Raw genomic sequence first — 16,087 nt, 5'->3', positions numbered from 1 at the left:
TATAAAAAGTATTAATTTTGGCCAGGCAAAATGGCTCATGCCTGCAATCCCAGCACTTTGGGAGGCCAAGGCAGACAGATCACCTGAGGTCAGGAGTTCGAGACCAGCCTGACCAGCATAGAGAAACCCCATCTCTACTAAAAATACAAAATTAGCTGGGCATGGTGGCACATGCCTGTAATCCCAACTACTCGGGAGGCTGAGGCAGGAGAATCGCTTAACCCGGCAGGTGGAGGTTGCGCTGAGCCGAGATAGCGCCATTGTACTCCAGCCTGGGCAGCAAGAGTGAAACTCCATCTCAAAAAAAAAAAAAAAGATTAATTTTTACAGAGGATCAGCACAATGAGGGACACACTAGCACAAAGTAAAGACAACTCTAGAGAATACGGAACTAGCAGAGGCCAGGCATTGTGGCTCATGCCTGTAATCCCAGCAATTTGGGAAGCCTAGGCAGGAGGATCGCTTGAGGCCAGGAGTTGGAGACCAATCAGTGCTAAATAGTGAGACTCTGTGTCTACCAAAAAAAAGAGACATTAGCCAGGTGTGGTGGTGGTGCACACCCGTAGTTCCAGCTACTTGGGAGTCTGGGATGGGAGAAATCCCTTGAGCCTGGGAAGTCTACACTACAGTGAGCCAAGATTGTGCCACTGCACTCCAGCCTGGGCGACAGAGTGAGACCCTGTCTTAGAAAGAAAAAAGAAAAGAAAGTGTTAATCCCCCTATGGGAATCTCCTCTTCTCCTGCCCTCTCTGGAACCTCACTTGTCGGTTCTTCCTCCCACTTTCCTGTATCTTTAACCTATCTCCCACTTTTAGCTCCTTCCCATCATCATTTAAATTACTCAAACTTCTTCTGTTTTAAAAAACTCTCACTAAACTCAGGGAGAGGTCTCCTGCACACCCATTGAGCCATCTGCTCTCCCTGGTGCCTTCTCTATAGCAGCCTGAGCCATGTCTCTAATCCACGAATCTCATCATGTTACTCCCCCATTTACATCACTTCTCCTTGCCTCAGGGATTAAGTCCAAACTCCTTAACAGCCCCTGCTCTGCCCTGCCTTGCAAGGCAGCCTCACTGCTTGCCCCTCTCCATTTCATCTGCTATGGAGTCCAACTGAGCCTCATCTGCCCCTTGAACACACACTCTTTCTCCTCTGGGAGTCTCTGAAGTGGGTAATATCCTCTGCTTATAATATGCTTCCCCTTAAACCTCTACTCGCTTCCTACCTAGCTTCGACTCCTCTGTCACTTGTCCGCTTTGGCATCACCTCCTCATAGAAGACTTCTTTGACTCCCGAGATTCTCAGGAGCATGGCAGGTGAAGTGCTCCTCCCATGAATGGATGGAGATTAGGGAGTGTGTGTTATTCATGCTTAATTCACCAGTGCTTAGCTGAGTACCTGGCATAAAATAGTTACTGTCGTGGCCAAAGTAATAACCCCCACCACCACCAATTGCTCATGTCCTATGTTACACAGCACAATTACATAGGAAGGGAGAATTAAGAATGCAGATAAAATTAATGTTGCTCATCAGCTGACCTTAAAACAAGATTATCCTGGAGTATCTAGGAAAGCCCATGTAATTACAAGCATTCTTTAAAACTGGAAGAGGGAGGCAGAAGGTTAAGAACCAGAGACGGTGGGCACAATGGCTCATGCCTGTAATACCAGTACTTTGGGAGGCCAGGGCAGGAAAATCCCTTGACTGCAGGAGTTCAAGGTCAGCTGTGGCAACATACTGAGGTCCCATCTCTACAACAAAATAAAAACAAAATTCACTGAGTGTCACGATGCTTACCTGTAGTCCCAGCTACAGGAAGGCTGACATGGTAGGATTGCTTGAGCCTGGGAGTTTGAGGCTATAATGAGCCATGATAGGACCACTGAACTCCATCCTGAGTGACAGGGCAAGGTCCTGTTTCTGAAGAAAAAAAAGGACATTGGAATCAGGGTCCTCTCCATCCTGAGGTGCCTACAAGGCATCTCTCTCTGCAAACGAGTAAACATCACCCTCCAACTCCTTACAGAGTGGAGCAACAGGAAAACTCCTTCACCTCATTTCTGTGCTGCTTGGGAGACCTGGACAGCCCAATAACCAGCTCCTTGCTGATGAAGCAATCAGGAAACGACTCGAGTTGAGCTAAGGAGAATTTGGGTCCTTCTTTTGGTTCTCAGTAGGCAGGGTAGGGGCCAGGCATGGTGGCTCATACCTGTAATCCTTGCACTGTGGGGGGCCAAGGTGAGAGGATTGCTTGAGGCCAGGAGCTCAAGACCAGCCTGGACAACACAGCAAGACCTGGGTGGCATACACCTGTGGTCCCTACTACTTGGTAGGATGAGGTGGGAGGATTGATCACTTGATCCCAGGAGTTTCAGGCTGCAGTGAGCCATGATCACACCACTGCACTTCAGCCTGGGTGACAGAGCCAGACCATGTCACAAAAAGTTAGAAAGAAAAAAAAAAGAGAGAGAGGGAGAGAGACTATACACAGGCACCACCACATTTGGCTAATTTTTAAATATTCTGTAGAGACAAGGTCTTGCTATGTTGCCCAGGCTAGTCTAAAACTTCTGGCATCAGGCTGGGCATGGTGGCTCATGCTTGTAATCCCAGCACTTTGGGAAGCTAAGGCAGGCAAATCACCTGAAGTCTGGAGTTCAAGACCAGCCTGGCCAACATGGTGAAACTCTGACTCTATCAAAAATACAAAAATTAGCTGGGCAGTAGTGGCGTGTACCTGTAGTCTCACCTACTCGGGAGGCTGAGGCAGGAGAATCACTTGAACCTGGGAGGTGGAGGTTGCAGTGGACCCCATCACTGCACTCCACCCTGGGTGACAGAGCAAGACTCTGTCAAAAACAACAACAACAATAACAAAAACAAAACAACAACCAAAAAAAAAAAACTCCTGGCATCTAGACATCTTCCTGTCTTAGCCTCCCAATGCCCTGGGATTATACTGTTTCCTATAATTGAAGACACTTGTTCTTATACTGCTTTAAGGTATAAAGGAAGAAAAAAAAAACGGATAATGGCAAATGTTGGTGAAGGCCGGGCATGGTGGCAGCCTGTAATTCCAGAACTTATGGAGGCTGATGAACTTAGGTAGAACCTTATTTACTAGAGTATTAGGCATGGGTTTGGGCAACTATTCTAACAAGAGAAACTGGCTTCAGTGAGGGCAAGTTGGCAATCCAAGGTATAGCACGCATAGGGCTGGCAAAATTCAGGGTGACTGAAGCAAAAGCTTCAGAACCAGAAAGACCACATCTGGGGGTAGAGCACAAAACTCTCCAGAGATGAATCTTTGTAAGAGTGAGGCAGAACTACACAGCAGTTTTAGGAGATCTGTTGGTGCCCAGCAAGAGCTCCAAATGGGCTATATGCAGGGATGCAGGCTGTAGTCTCAGGAGAGGAGGGTCACAAAAGTCATTCAGTCCAAGACCTCAAACTGTGTTCTCTACTAAAAGGAATCAAGGTTCCCTAGAGAAATGGCTGACTCCATGTATGGTGCAGTATATTGATCCTGGAACATCTTTTTTGCCAGAAAGCAAGGAAGCCATCAAAGTCCAACAGGATCACGTCAAAAAGACATGAAAGTCAACTTGAAGAGATAATTATTAACCTAGATGAGACAATGTAAGCATCCAAAACAATAAAGACTGCAATGGCCTGAAATACATCAAATGCAAACAATAATCTATGAGTTCATAATGGTATTCAGAAAAAAAAACTACTGGTCATTAGAGGGAAGGTTACTAGGTCACTAACTTACTACTCTGAAAAGTGACTTAAGATGAGAGGTAGGGTGGAGAATTAGCTATTTATTCAGTCTTTCCTGTACAAACATAAATTTTTAGGGAGATTGAAGCAGACGAAACAAATCTGGAAAAATGGAGGTAACTGCTTAATCTGCGGGTTGGGTGCATGGAGGTTCAACATATTTCTTTTGTGTATATTTGAACCCCCTACAAAAAAACCACAAGACAGAATGTGAGCCAAGCAGCTTAGGGTTTAGGCAAAGCTTCTGCCTACAAGAGACACCAGGATATGAGGGGTAGTTTTAGCCCTAATGGGCTGAGCCAACTGGAGGTATATAGGGAAGTGCTAAATTGCAGAGGTATCATGTTGCCCAGCACTTGATCAAATCCTAGATCCTAGGTCTGCTTGGTAGCATGCTTCCTAGGTAGTGGATCTGAGGCTACCTATAGAACTTCCTTTGCAGTCATAATTCGCTCAGAAACTACAAAAGTGCTTGCTCTTGAAAATGGAGTCTTTGTCCATTTCATGCTTCTATAAAAGAATACCACAGACTGCATAATTTATAAAAAGGAAAAAAGGAAGGAAAGAAAAAAGGAAGGAAGGAGGGAAGGAGGGAAAAAGGGAAGGAGGGAAGGAAAGGAAGGAAGGGAAAGAAGGAAAGGAAGGAAGGGAAAGAGAGAAAGAGGGAAGGAGGAAGGGAGGGAAGGAGGGAGGGAGGGAGAGAGAGAGGGAGGGAGGGGAAGGGAAGAAAAGGGAAGGGAAAGGAGAAAGAAAAGGAAAGGAAAGGAATAAATTTTATTTCTTAACAGTTCTGGATGTTAGGAAGTCCAAGGTTGAGGGGCCTGCATCTGGTAAGGGTCTTCTTGCTGCATCATCCCACTACAGAAGGCAGAAGGAAAAGAGAGTGCAAGAAAGCAAGAGGGCAAAAGGGGCTGAACTCTGTTTTATAATAAGCCCACTCTGTGATTACTAATCTATTACCACAATAACAATGTTAACTCATTCATGAAGGCTATTTTATTAGGCCCCACATCCCAACTGTTGCATTGAGGATTGAGTTTCCAGCACATAAACTTTGGGGGACACATTTAAACCATAGCAGAGCACTTAGGTTAATTCAACTAAGAGGAGCTGGGAAAATCAAAGGCATGAGAAAGACAGCAAAAGCTAGCAGAGAGAAATGCATAGGTTAAGGAAAAAAGTCACAGTGAATCCTGTAGTGCAGGCTACTTTATCAAAAGCACCTAAAAAAGATCTCATTAACTCCCCCAGCTCACCTCCACCCACATCTAAAGAGCCACACACAGCACCACCAAAGGCAGCACAATGAGAACAGCATTCTCCTCAACAGACAAGCTGGGAGTATCTAGACACCTGACCTCAATAGCTCCAGAACAGCCCTAAAACATTTCCTCCCTAACCACCACTCAAGTCACCAGCTTGGAAAGTATTAAGAAAACCCAAATCCTGACACACCACTATGAAACAACTTAAAACAGCAAAGAACAACCCATTTAAACAGCAATGCCAGCTGTTGGGGAAAAAAGGAACAATGAGTAGAGGAGAAACAGAACTCTCGGGGTCCACCAAGACCCAGTCTCTCAGCTTCAGCACTTTTAAATGCAGAATCCATACCCCTCTGGGGCCTGTGGAGCTCCACAAGGCATGTCGTCCTCAAAGATAAATGAGCAGGCAAGCTGGCTAGAAAACCACTAAGGGTATTATTCTTTAAAGAATCTTTATAGGGTCAAAGAGGAATGGGTCTTAACTGGCTATGTGAACTCCCCACAGATTCTGAGGATGATGTCAGTATCCCTTTCCAGATGTGTTTAACACTTTGCAGTCACTTGTATTCCTGCCACTGAGTGCCAGTGCTTTGCTAATTTGAACTGATTCCAGTTCACGCTGACCCCAGCTCCCTGGATGTTACCATTAGCCAAGACTGTCACCCATACTGTACCCTTTCAAAGAGTCCTAAAAACAGCTCTTCACCTACTCCTCCAAGACAAGTAAAAATGTCTGCCAAAGAAATGGGAAAAAAAGATTCAGAGAGTGAAAACAATTAATATACTAACAAGAGAGCAAAAAGCAAACGGGGAGGAGAAACTAGGAAAATCATAGATGGGCTCTCACCTATTTCCAAAGCTGGGCTAATGTCCTTTTGCTTGTGTCTGAATAAGGCACCAATTTTAAGCTGCTAATGAAAAAAAAAGAAAAACAGAAAGAAGCAGGCCCAGGCTGGGCGCAGTGGCTCATGCCTGTAATCCCAGCACTTTGGGAGGCCGAGGCAGGTGGATCACCCAAGGTCAGGAGTTCTAGACCAGCCTGGTCAACATGGTGAAACACCATCTCTACTAAAAATACAAAAAATTAGCCAGGCATGGTGGCGCATGCCTGTAAATCCAGCTACTAAGGAGGCTGAGGCAGGAGAATTGCTTGAACCTGGAAGGCAGAGAATGTGGTGACCTGAGATCACGTCATTGCCCTCAAGCCACAGCAATGAGAACAAAATTCGGTAAAAACAAAACAAAACAAAACAAAACAAAACAAAACCACCATAAAATAACTCAGACTTAATTAAATACAACCCTAGTGGTGAATGACTAAAGATGGATTACTCATAACAGAGATAACAGTCCAATAAGAATCCAGGAATCTTACCTTTTAATAACAAAAAAATCCTTTCCTTCGAAAGTAACATCCTCTCAAGGCCAGGAATTCCATTAGTAGAAAGCCTTCCTAAAAAACAAAATTCCTGGCCAGGCACGGGTTAACGTCTGTAATCTCAGCACTCTGGAAGGCCGAGGCGGGAAGATCACTTGATGTCAGGAGTCGAGGCGGGAAGATCACTTGACGTCAGGAGTTCGAGACTGGCCCGGCCAACATGGTGAAACCCCATCTCCACTAAAAATACAAAAATTAGCCTGGTGTGGTGGTGGGCACGTGTAATCCCAGCGACTTGGGAGGCTAAGGCAGGAGAATTTCTTGAACCCAGGAGGCAGAGGTTGCAGTGACCAGCAAGGTTGCGCCATTGCACCCCAGCCTGGGCGATAAGAGTGAAAACTCCATCTCAAAAAAAAAATTCCTTTGGGAAGGCCTTCTACATAAAAATCTTCAACATGAGACTGGAAAAAAGGGTATGGGATCATCACCAGACCTTTGGCTTTTACAGCTCGAGCTATAAGAACAAAAAGAAAAAGGGATATCATTTAAACACAGTATGTAGAAAAGAATAATTATTGAATCTGTACTGGTCTTTAACTTTTACACTTTTATCTTTAATTCTGTTATTGTGATTGAGTCCAAAGAAAAATAGTATGAGTAAAATAAAAAGAACACCAAAAATGCTAATATTCTGTTTACCAAAGTCTGTAGTGAAATATCCCATTAAATCCAAGTGCAGTGACACACCCATAATCCCAAGCACTTTGGGAGGCTGAGGCGGGTGAATCTCCTGAAGTCAGGAGTTCAAGGCCAGCCTGGCCAACATGGTGAAACCCCAACTCTACTACAAATACAAAAATTAGGCAGGCGTGGTGGCAGAGGCCTGTAATCCCAGCTACTTAGGAGGCTGAGGCAGGGAGAATTGCTTGAACCCAGGAGGTGAGCTTGCCATGAGCTGAGATCATACCACTGCACTCCAGCGTGGGCGACAGAACAAAACTTCAACCTCCAAAAAAAAAAAAAAAAACAGCTAGCAGGTGACATTTGCTATGGGGAGACTAGGGATATGATCCTGCTGCAATCCTTCCATTTTAGTAAATCTAAACAGTGTGAATCCATTCTGTTTCATCCCCACTCCACTCCAGAGCCAAAACAAGAAAATCAATTATATTTCTAGTTCTTTAAAAACACATCTAACTAAATCATCTAATTAAAAGATAATATGCATGGTTCCATACTCTAAAAGAAAACTTATGTCCTGCATATCATGGACATTTGATGAATGCTTATTCAGTTGACTGGTGTAGACTTCAATAATAACCTGTTCGATGCATTATGCCAGATGAATCTTGCATCTCAAAAGTAGAACAAATATTGTTCGTTCAGTTTTGTCTACCCATAAATGCAATATTTACTAATAAAAAGAAAATGAGTTTATTGTTCTAGAGAGTATGAGAATTTTGACAACATGAATTCTCCTGTCCTAGGACATAATTAATACTTAGAGGCATACTATTTCATGTGGAAGCTACCATTAAATCAATATTAAGTGTTAATTACCTCACATAATCTTCTAATCTGACTTAAGACTGAAGATGTACCTCACAAAGCTGATTTATCAAGTTGTAAATCTTCACCTGTTGAATTCATAAGTTCATGTCTGAAAGGTGAGAATAAATACTTAATATTCACTAGACAATATTCAGCAAAGTAATATCCACTAGTACATATTTAATATTTCATCATGAACTGCGGGTGTGAAGAGAAAAGACAGGCTGGGCACAGTGGCTCACACCTGTAATCCCAGCAGTTTGGGAGGCCGAGGCAGGCAGATCATGAGGTCAGGAGTTCAAGACCAGCCTGGCCAACATGGTAAAACCACGTCTGTACTAAAAGTACAATAATTAGCTGGGCATGGTGGCAGGCACCTGTAATCCCAGCTACTTGGGAGGCTGAGGCAGGAGAATTGCCTGAACCCAGGAGGTGGAGGTTGCAGAAACCATTATCATGCCACTGCATTCCAGCCTGGGCAAGAGAGCAAGATTCTGTCTCAATCAATCAATCAATAAAAATATAAGGAGGAAGCATTTACTGTGTATATGTCTGGTATTATGTGAAGCACTTTACTATCTTATCAAATCTTCGGGACAGATCTTCAGTTCTCATGACCACAAAAGAGGATACTAAAGCTCAGACAGGAGAAGAGACGTGGCCAGCCTGTGTCCCCAGGGCCTATGGTCTTACCACTAGGTTACAGTGTTTCCAGATATCACATGTTGTGAGGTTTTTGCTTTAAAATGAACCAAAATAAACCAAAGGTGAAAAAGGCATAAGCTATTAAAAAGTGGGAGAAACACTAAGAGAACCTTAAGCATGTAACTAAAAATATTATGGAAATGTTATTGAATTCATTAGCAAATTTAGTGCTAGGTTTTCATTGAGGAGTAGGTTATATTACTCATAATGAAGAAAAATGTTCATTTTAAGGACATTAACATAAATACCATCAATATTGTTTATCATGTTTAAATGTTCACTTAAAGCAATTCAGTTAAAATTCTGCATATCATACAATTTTATAGTTTGCTAGTAGGTTACAAGTAAATAGTCACCCAAATAAAAACATCATGTTTTCCACTGGTTGTTGCTCTTTTTAGGTGAGCATTTGATGTATACCAACAGAGAGAGGATAATAACAAATTGCTAATTTCTTTCATCACTATATAAAGGTGGCTTCAGGATAGAATAGTATCAGGGCAACGATGAATTTGAAATCTAACATCAATTCAGTGATGCATCAAGATAAAAGTAGAGACAATAGGGGCACCTTGGTGAGTACTGAACATTTTATTTATTTATTTATTTTGAGATGGAGTTTTGCTCTTTTTGCCCAGGCTAGAGTGCAATGGTGCAACCTCGGCTCACCGCAACCTCTGCCTCCTGGGTTCAAGCGATTCTCCTGCCTTGGCCTCCCGAATAGCTGGGATTACAGACATGCGCCACCACACCCGTCTAATTTTGTATTTTTAGTAGAGACGGGGTTCCATGTTGGTCAGGCTGGTCTCGAACTCCCGACGTAGATATTTGCCTGCCTTGGCCTCCCAAAGTGCTGGGATTACAGGTGTGAGCCACCGCGCCCAGATGAATTCCAAATTTAACAAAGCAGACTAAGAGAAACAATTCATTTAAAAAAATAATATTTGGCCAGGCATGGCGGCTCACACCTGTAATCCCAGCACTTTGGGAGGCTGAGGTGAGTGGATCAGGAGGTCAGCAGTTCAAGACCAGCCTAGCCAAGATCATGAAACCCCGTCTCTACTAAAAATACAAAAATCAGCCAGGCGTGGTGGCTGGTGCCTGTAATCCCAGCTGCTCAGGAGGCTGAGGCAGAGAACTGCTTGAACCCAGGAGGCGGAGGTTGCAGTGAGCCGAGATCGTGCCACTGCACTCCAGCCTGGGCGACAGAGTGAGGCTCCGTCTCAAAAAAAATAAATAAATAATTCAATGAAATCCCTAAGATCCAGGGCTTTGCAATAAATATGTAAATAAATTTCCAATCTCCATACTGAAAGTTTAAAAGAAATGCTAACTAATAACTAAAGAAATACAACTTTTCCTCAGCTTTGCAGCAATCTAGAAACAAAGCACCTTACAAGGAGAAACGTGTAAGGATGGCATGACTCGCCAGCAGCCCTGGGCTTGTCCACGGTACCCCCATGATGAACAGTAACTCCACTGTGTAAACGCCCATGAACATAAGATTACAGGACTTTTCCAGTTTAGACATACCATATTTTCTTTCAGACAATTCTTCAATTTGTTTACGTAGATCAGCGATACGATGATTCCATTTCTCTGAAAATCAAGCAAAAGTTGCTTCTCAATAATACGTCCCTATGTCAGAGCAGCACTAACGTATAATGACTGATTTCATATATTTTACATTCTAACAGTCCATATCATTTTACTGCTTTCAAGAAAAAATTTCCCCTTTTTGGTGGTTCTTAGAATTGGTTTAATGGGAGACTATTAGAGAAGCTGAAAAGCAGGAAGGCAGAAAAGTTCAATCAAATTAAACACAATAACAGGGAGGTCACAATGAGGCGGTCTCCAGGGGCCTTTTAGCAACCTTCCTAAAACATGTCTCAGCTGTGTGAAGTAAGACTTTACAGTAGCCAAGTGCAGTGGTGCAGGTTCCCCGCCTGTAATCCCAGCACTTTGGCAGCAGAGGCAGGCGGATCGCTTTGAGCTCTGGGCAACATAGCCAAAACCCCCCTCCCTAGCCCCACCCCCACCGCGTCCCTACCAAAATTACAAAACAGCAGGGCATGGTGGCGGGCGCCTGTAGTCCCAGCTACTCAGGAGGCTGAGGCAGGAGAATCACCTGAACCCAGGAGGCAGACATTGCAGTGAGCCAAGATTACGCCACTGCTAGCCTGGATGACAGAGCAAGACTGCACCTCAAAAAAACAAAAACAAAAACACAAGATTAAGAGGGACCCCCGACCTTACAGATACAAGTTTAAGAGGGACCTCTAAGCAAAAAATGCCAACCCTTTTTCTCCCAATCATTGAAACACCAGGAGAGTGTAACAGTTTTGCAGCCTAGCTGTAGCAGGCTGATGCCCCCAAGATGCCCATATCCTAATCCCGGGAACTGGTGAACATGACCTTATATGGCAAAAGGGGCTTTGCAGATATAATAAAGTTAAGGGTCTTTGGCTTTTGGGGTTGATGTACTCACTCGGATCCTTGTAAGAGCAGAGCAGGTGATGGAGAGGGTGGGAGGTGTAGTGACAGAAGCAGGAAACTCCAGTCATTCGAGACGGGCAGCACAAGCTGAGGAGTGCAGGCCACCTCTACGGCCAGGAAACAGATTATCCCGCAGAGCCTCGGAAGCCACCGACCCTGCTCCCACCTTGACTCAGTAGGACTCACTGTAGAATTCTGGCCTTCAGACCTGTAAGGGAATACATTTTGGTTGTTTTAAGTCACTAAGTGTGTGGTAATTTGTTGCAGCAGCCACAGGAAACTAGTATTGTAATGAAGCCTCAAAACCCCCTGAAGGGGCTGGGCTCAGTGGCTCATGCCTGTAATCCCAGCACTTTGGGAGGCCGAGGTGGGTGGGTCACTTGAGGTCAGGAGTTCGAGACCAGCCCAGCCAACATGGTGAAATGCCACCTATACAAAAAATACAAAAACTAGCCGGGCATGGTGGCACATGCCTGTAATCTGAGCTACTCAGGAGGCTGAGACAGGAGAATTGTTTGAACCCAGGGGGGCGGAGGTTGCAGTGAACTGAGATTCCACCACTGCACTCCAGCCTGGGTGACAGAGTGACGCTCCATCTCGAAAACAAAACAAAACAAAAAAACCCCACCTGAAGGTTTCCAGTTCTGCCAGCAGTCTCCCACCCAAGCCCCAGAAGCAGACATTCCATTGCTGTGGGCCATGGACAGGCAGAAGGAAGCACCTTCTCATGGCAGAGGCCTACCCAGGAGAAACCCAAGGGAAGGCACTGCTGGGCTGGCCCCTCTCTGCCAAGGCCATATTCTTTCTTGTTTGAAGCCAGTTTCACTCTGTCTCCCAGACTGGAGTGCAGGGGCACAATCTCGGCTCACTTCAACCTCTGCCTCCCCAGTTCAAGTGATTCTCCTGTCTCAGTCTCCTGAGTAGCTGGGATTACAAGAGTGTAGCATGCCTAGCTAATTTTTGTATTTCTAGTAGAGATGCGGTTTTGCCATGTTGCCCAGGCTGGACTCGAACTCCCTGCCTCAAGTAGTCCACCTGTCTCAGCCCCGCCAAGTGCTGGTATTACAGGAGTGAGCCACTGCACCCAGCATTTGCCAAGACCTTTGATGGCAGGCTTTTTCCAGGTGATCAGTCCTTGTCTGGTCTGGCTCTGCCCCACTCTCCTTCTCACCTAGTTGGAATCCCTAGCTACTTTTCAGTAGAGGAGAGTGTGTACCCCAATCCCAGCTTGGCTCAGATCTGCATTTAACTCATGGAACCTGGCTGCTTCCCAGGTCCTGAAGAAAAAAACGGTCTCTCTGTGGGTATGATAAAGGATGGGCCTGTCCCCAGGACCCTGTGAGAGGGAAGCCCAATGTCCCACCAGGTTGGCAGGGCTGGGGAAGGGAAAGTGTTATGGCAGCCCCAAGAAAAAAAAGAGGCAGCAGAGGGAGCAGGACAGCGCTCACATGGAACTCATGCCACTGCCTGAGGGGAGGGAGGAGTGCACGCCAGTGACGTCAGGGGGCAGAGAGGTGCAGTTCCAGGGCGGCTTTCCCCCTCACTTCCTGCCATGTTACTCTGATCGCCTCCAGGTGAGCCTGCCCACTTTGTGCCCAGGGGCCTGTAGAAAACCACAGCTCCCCATGGTTATGGCCCCAGGAGTGGGGCAGAGCAGGGAGGAGTCCTGGACAGAGGAGAGGCAGGGGCAGGAGGGAGTGGGCCTCAAACTCCAGGAGGGGGCCCTTCTCATGGGTCCTGCTTTCTGGCTTCTCCTTCCTTACCCCTGGGCTGATCACTTGGGGAAGAACTGAGACAAAGTTTCTCACCCTCAGGCCCAAAGGGTTTAATTACTGGGCCCTTAGGGAGGTGTGAGCCCCCTGAAAAGATGCAAGGTTTTGTTTTGTTTTGTTTTTTGAGACAGAGTTTCGCTCCTGTCGCCCAGGCTGGAGTGCAGTGGCGTGATCTCACCACACTACAACCTGCGCCTCCCAGGTTCAAGTGATTCTCCTGCCTCAGCCTCTGGAGTAGCTGGGATTACAGGTGGCTGCCACCACGCCTGGCTAATTTTTTGTATTTTTAGTAGAGACAGGGTTTTGCCATGTTGGGCAGGCTGGTCTTGAACTCCTGACCTCAGGTGATCCAACTGGCTCCGCCTCCCAAAGTTCTGGGATTACATGAGCCACTGTGCTTGGCCACGATGAAAGGTTTTGTGTGGAGAGCATGTACATGCCTTTCTGGGAAAACAGTCCACAGCTCTTATTCTCAGCAGGCTTCACAGTCAAAAAAGGTTAGAACTCTTGCTACAGAGCTGTGGAAGTAGCTAGGTGAGGGGCCTGCCAAGGGCAGTCTGGGCACTACCTGGGCACTCTCGAGCCCATCATCCCCCAGGCAGGCTGCACTGCTTGGTATTTGCAGAGCTGAGGGGGTGGGGCATGTGGGGACTGTGAAATCGCCCTGAGATGATCCACAGTCCTCAGCTGGGAAGTGAGCGGTGCATCTCCTGCAGCGTCCTCCATCCCTAGAGCCATGGGGCCAGGAGAACTGGCCCTTGCAGCAAGTGAAAAGCCTATTATTGACTCCCTCCCTAGCCATGTAGACAGTGAACCAAGGCACTCATATCAGGTAAATGCCTTGTTCTCCGTTACAAAGGTAACCAGTAGGCATTCCCAGATACAGTGAAGGTCCTCACACCAAGATATGCACCTGGCCACCTGAGGAAAGAGAAAGGACTATCTGAGGGGATGGGGCTGAGCTGGGTGTGGAGTGGTCCTTGTGGGTCTTGGAGAGTGGGAGGGGGAGCAGCATGAGCCAGGCCTCGAGGCAGAAGGACAACCAGGAGACAGCCTGGAAAAAGTGCTGGACCCACAAGGGCTCAAGGCTGGCCAGAGGGGAGGTGGGATAGGCTGCAAAGTCCTGAGGTCTGAAGATTGGCCCTGGCAGGAAGAAACCAGGTAAGGTGGGGTGTTACCTACACCCTCGGGGCCAGATGCAGGCCAGAGCCAGCCAATTACCAGGCCCTTAGGGAGGTGTGAGCCCCCTGAAATGATGCAAGGTTTTTTGTTTTTGTTTTGGAGACGGAGTTTCGCTCTTGTCGCACAGGCTGGCACCTTTGCCCAGAGCAGGCACCAAGACTTCTGGCTCTGGGTGTGACATCAGTCTGGGTAAAAGCCCCAGTCCCCACCAGGACCACCTACCCCCTAGACTACTTCAGGTGCTGAGCCCAAGCCAGGGGCAGGAAGCTAAACTGATGCCTAGGGTAATCCCAACAAAGTCCCTGGTTCCCCGCAGCTATGGGGCTGACGGGGAATTACAGCCCAAACCCCAGATGCTGGCTCTCAAACTAACACTGAGCCCTCAGTGCCCACAGGGAGATACAATCAGCGCACTTTCCAGATGGGGAAATGGGATCAGAGAAGTGCAACAGCCTTGCCCAATGCCCCAGACCAGGGCTCCAGGCCCAGAGTGTTCTTTTGTCACTGTGTTCAGAGGGCAGCAGCTGCTGTGATGTACCCACCTGAGCCTGGCAGCTTTCTCCAACTTTGGAAGCCCAGGAGCATGGCCCCTGTCCACAGATGCACCTGGCATGAGGCGTGCCCAGAGGGACAGAGGCAGATGAGTTTCGTCTCCTCCACTGGATTGTGAGGGCCTAGAAGGAGACAAGGGTCTGCTTGAGAAGGCAGTGAATAGCGAGCAACCTGAGGCAGTGCCCCTCTGGATGGATGCGCAGTGCCTGGATGGAAACTGGCTCAGACAGAGCTCAGTTCTGCAGGTCCCTGAGGCATGGAGAGTTCACAGCTACCAAGTGTAGGAGTCTGGATTCAAAGCCAACAGCGTGACTCCAAAGTCCCTGCCCTAGCCCCTGGACCACCCCTGCAGGCCCACCAGATGCCCAGGCCAGCAGCACAGCCGGCCAAGACCAGGGAAACTTGGGGAGCCTCAGAGCACCCCCAGGTATTCCAACCTAATCCTGGTACCCCGCCTCTCACCACCCTTCTTCCTGCTTTAACCTCAACCCCTACACAAAGCCTGGGCCACTTAATGTGGCATCAAACAGATGCCTCAATAAATCAGTCTAATCTTGAAAAAAAAAAAAAGACTTAACAGATATACAATTGCACGTTAGAATGCTAAAGACCATAAACATATAACAACTTAAAGTACATATAAATTCAATATATATCCAATCATTGTAACTATGACACAGTAGAATATTAAAATACTATTTTCAAAATGTATACAAGCTTAATGTTCTATGTATTCAAACTATTTATTCAAAATACAAATCATCAACATAAATTGCCACTAATATTGAGTCCCTTCACAGGACACATGATTCACTGGGAGTTAATAAATTAGCAGCCGGCAGGCAGTGACACACAGCAAAAATGAAAACCAAGAGGTGAAATAGTTCTGAAAAGTTTTAAAGCTAACAGAAATCACTGAATTACTAAGTCATTAGCACTAATTTTGAGCCAACTAATTAATATGAGATGATACAATGTCCTATACTTTGGTAAATACAGACTATGTTTAAACAATGTCTGTAACGTGACTTGTAAAATGCTCTTGGCTTTACAAAGATGTGATTAAGATGTAGTAACACATGCTAAACCATTTCCCCCTGCAGAGCATGTGGTAACTTTCATCAGTCACATTGAGAGTCCAGAAGATAAAGGAAAAGGTCATGGATTTCGCTGAGAACTTACCAGAGTTGAACTCCCTCATTTTCCGTTCCCCAGCATTGGCAGGTTCTGGGACTGGTGGCTGTGGTGGCTCGTTGGTCTTTGTCTCTTAGAAGGTGGGGAATAATCATCATCCTGAAAAAGAAAAAATGGTCATTACTGAAGGAACCATCTTAGGTTACAGCCACCTCTGGGTCAATTCCCAACATTCAAAAGCTGAGCAGGGCTTTAAAGCTATCTTATT

The sequence above is a fragment of the Gorilla gorilla genome, chromosome 8 (assembly GCF_029281585.2).
Source record: "Gorilla gorilla gorilla isolate KB3781 chromosome 8, NHGRI_mGorGor1-v2.1_pri, whole genome shotgun sequence".
In the NCBI taxonomy this organism is placed as follows: Eukaryota; Metazoa; Chordata; class Mammalia; order Primates; family Hominidae; genus Gorilla; species Gorilla gorilla.
The sequence above is the reverse complement of the archived record's forward strand: the minus strand, read 5'-3'. Positions refer to the sequence as shown.